The 3881-nt window shown below is 44.0% G+C and overlaps 1 protein-coding gene across 5 annotated transcripts in view; it reads left to right on the top strand.

The window, feature by feature from the left end:
- Positions 1-524: 524 nt before the first annotated feature.
- Positions 525-3881, top strand: part of LOC144009366 (rho GTPase-activating protein 12-like) — a 29998-nt gene continuing 26641 nt past the window's right edge. For 3 of the 5 annotated variants that reach the window (XM_077509079.1, XM_077509078.1, XM_077509075.1), the window contains exons 1-2: positions 525-855; positions 947-1014. The gene's annotated coding sequence lies outside the window, so the exon portion shown is untranslated. The remainder of the gene's footprint in view (positions 856-946; positions 1015-3881) is intronic. The other 2 variants (XM_077509077.1, XM_077509076.1) reach the window with 2 other exon arrangements.

The following is a 3881-nucleotide window of genomic DNA, read 5'->3' as shown; positions in this document are numbered from 1 at the left end:
TGTAACTAAGATAAGATGAGCAACTGCCATTGACAAGCAGTCGGTGCGACTAGAGTGGTGCTGCGAAAAAAAAAAAAAAAAAAAAAAAAAAAAACAAGGAGTAAGCACACCCAGGGAATAACTGGAAAGATGTAGAACAAATTGCAAAGCTCATGGTGGCGGTTACATCGGCAGACCGTTGTGGATGACTAGATGAAGCATGGAGGCGACAACATTGTGTTAAACGGCTCGGAAAACATGGCACAACTACTTCCGGAATTCGAGGGAATTCACTTTCAAAATAAACTGATTGAAAACGTAAACATTGGTTAGACGCATTGGTTGTTAACAGTACACCATTAACATTATGTTCTACATCCTTAATATCCCAGGGTAGGTTCTATGTATTAGTAGTATGTACTTTGTTTTCATTAGTAGGACAACTTTGGCGAACTAGAGAGGACAATGATTTGTAAGTAAGGTTTACGCTAGTCTAGTCCATGACGTTATAACTAGTGACATGTTACTTCCGGTCGTGGCACACAATGCTCCATCTAGTACAGTACAAGGGTTACTGTGATACTTGGAGCCCTTGTTAGTATTTTGGTACTTCTGTAAAAGGATAATCACTGCAACAGCGTTTTCTCAACTGCGCTTTGAAGCTAACGTATTGTGAAAGTCGTTACCGGAAATGGTCGGCGTCGCTACATTTGTCTTGTTAGAGATCAAGCGAGGCGGGGGATTGTGAACAGACCGAAAAGCCTGGAGAGATACACTGCGGACTAATTTGGAGCTGTCCATATTGAATGAGGAAGAAAAACTTCGTCGAAATTCACAATTCACGACCGTAAAGAGACGTATTTTGAGTTGTACAAGGTTAGTACGAGTCATTTTGTTGTTGAGGAGAATTTGAGTCGCCATTGGCTTGTTGTGTGGAGTTACTTTGTTGGTATGTTCGCTGTTGCAGGTTGTGCGTTATCTCGGTGAACCTGTTTCGTGCTTTGTCCAAGCGAGAGCCCCCTCGGAATTGTCAAGGTAGGTAACGACCGTATAACCACTATGGCGACTGTTACAACGGTAAATATGTGACACGCGAGGTTAACAATGCCGGGGATAGCGTTAATGTTGAGTGGCACGTGCCTCGTTTTTGAGGCGGTTACGTCGCGGCGTTTTCGGCCATTTGTGCCCATTTCGTGCTTCTTCTTCGGCTGCCCATCCTTCGCTCCCGGGCATGTCGGCTCCTTGGCCTTTGTTAAGAAATAACCTGGATTAAACTTCTTTGTGTCGTATCCTGCTGTCTGTTGTCGGGCTGGAGGCGACCCCTGCCCCTTTCACCCAACCGTTGGCCCCCCACATCACCACCGTCATCCGCCTCAGGCTTTCTCCACCTGGCACTCTGAAGAGAACCCCATACATTGAAGACACAAAACACTTGTTTACCTCTACCCCCCCCCCCCCCCCCCAATTTATTCACAGAAAGAAGCAATGTTTGTGTCTAATAGTGCTCCGAATAACCAGCAGAGATGGACTGAAATGCAGCTGCTGCAACACATGTTGGAGTGGATGCTGCACTGGTTGCCACATCTGTTTTGAATGAAGCACACAGGGACAAAGGCTGTCCGAGTCCCTCGGTGTTTATGCTGCCACAGAAGCCGAGCAGCAAATGTGTGCAGACAAAAGCAGAGGTTGGGATGCCAGTGTTGAAGCAGACCTGGTTTTCTCGACCTCTCACTCCCCCTAGCCTAATATTTTTCGTTTTAAATACATGCCACAAGTGTTTTTGTGTGTAATTTAATCTACAGGAACAAGTTAAGATGTTTGTTTTGTTTGCATGTCCTTTTTATATCCATTGGACCCCCGTGAGCGATGTTGATGTTCCAGACCCAAATGCAATGGGTTAAAATCTGCTTCACGTTTACTCCTCCGAGACGCTTTAAACACATTTAAACTTAATAAACTAATTTGAAGTTTTTTTTAGCATATGTTTTCACTCTCTTCCTGTCAATAAATGCAGCAATAGCGCTTTTAAAAAATCGTTAAGAGATGTTAAATACTTTGCATGTCTAATATTGTTTGAGAGGATGTTTGGAAGTGTAGGGACTTAACTGAAAAGGCTCGATCACCCATAGTTTTGAACTTGGACTCTGGAACAGCCAATAATGTTGGATTAGCAGATCTCAAGAGTTTTCATTTTTTTTAATTTTATGTCTATACGGATTTAAAACCTCACTAATATATTCTGGTGCCATGATGCTTTATATAGGCCCTCATCCTGCCCCCTAAACTGGTTCCTTATACGACATACTTTACCACCAGTGGATCTGGATCTACATTTTGGCGGCCTTTTTCCGACTCTTTTGCCACAGTGGCAAGTGTTCGCACGTCCCGGCTGTTTTGATTCAACAGTGAGGCGCAAGTAAAGAACAACTTCATATTTTCAGAAATAGGCACAAAACAAAATGTTTACTTGGCTGTTTAATTTCTCAGTTAATGGATTTACAGTCACTCTGGTTTTTCTATCAACGTTAGAAAATAAACTTTCCCTAATACGTCTCTTTTAAACGTACTTGAACTTCTCAGCATGCGGATCAGCTTAACAATGTGCTGTACAAGGAAATACAAAGACAGCAAGACTTGTTTCCCCCCCAGACTTTTGTTAAATCCCCATTATGGCGAACATCCCTTACGTCTACTCTACATTATTTGTTGACAGGGATTAATTTTCCCACACAATCCTGGTATTTGTTTTCCGGGCGGTGCAGAAATGGACACCGTTGCAGTTTTATTATTGAAGGGAGATTTGTTTGCCAGTTTGTGTCAGTCTTATTTGATTTATGGTAGGACGAGGACTGCTGCTGGCCATCTAAAGAGATAAAACTATCGTCACTCAAACTAACAGCTTGACGTTTACATATCAGGTGAAGTTTTATCTGTTATATGTCACTGGTACTGTTCTAGGAGAAAACCTACAGCAACCTCTTTATATCACTTTGTGGGCCTGCTTGCTTGTGTCCTTGTGCTAGGACAGGGTTTACATGAGGATCTGCTTATCAACTCATCAGACTGCCACTGTTCCTTGAGAGAGTTCATCGGGGCATGATGTTGTATGTGTTCAAGCATGTATGACTACCCAAAGCCACACACTTAAAGCCTGGTCGTTATGTAATGCCATGAGTGTTGCTCATAGTCTTGAACCATTGAAAACCCAGACGGCTCTCCCCACTGTAGATCTATTCTTGGTTTTAGGCTGTCAGTCTGCGCTTCGGTGTCTCTGTGCATTTTCCTCCGCACGAGGTCGGCCCCCCCTTATAGATTCAGCGGCATGTTCTCACGCCTCACTAAAAGCACCTGCTTTGGCTGCCTACACATCAAGGATGTCGGTCCTTAGTGGCTGCTATTTTAGGGAGGAGGAAGGAGAATCTGATCTGAGTGCTGCAGTGACTCACAAGCTGCTGTTCGACTGCGGGAGTGCCCATTTATTGGGTTAACTGACAAAAACATACTCTTTCCAGGTTGAACAACGATCGGCATCCTGTCACCTGTCCAGAGATTTCCGCGCTGTCTTGATCTGATATGAAATGTGTGGGTTTTATGAGCCTCATTGTTGTGTCGTTATGTGAAATTGCACAGCGGGGACACATGATGACACGCAAACTGTTATTTTTGGATGCCGGCGGTGGAGGAATTCTGCACTCCAAAGAGTCATTGTAGTCATCACATTTGGCGGCCCACAGGGGGATCGTTTACCAGGCTAGGTGTCCTTAGCTGTTGTATCAGTTACCAGAGCAATCACCATAGGCTGTGGTGTCTGAATTCGGACCCCTCTGCCTTAATGCACGATATGTTTGTTTGGAAGCTGATACGTGTCTTTCACTAGTGGCAAGATCAGGAACAAGATGAGT

The sequence above is a fragment of the Festucalex cinctus genome, chromosome 20 (assembly GCF_051991245.1).
Source record: "Festucalex cinctus isolate MCC-2025b chromosome 20, RoL_Fcin_1.0, whole genome shotgun sequence".
Classification (NCBI taxonomy): Eukaryota; Metazoa; Chordata; class Actinopteri; order Syngnathiformes; family Syngnathidae; genus Festucalex; species Festucalex cinctus.
Note: the sequence above shows the minus strand (reverse complement) of the source record. Positions and strands in the feature narration are given on the sequence as shown.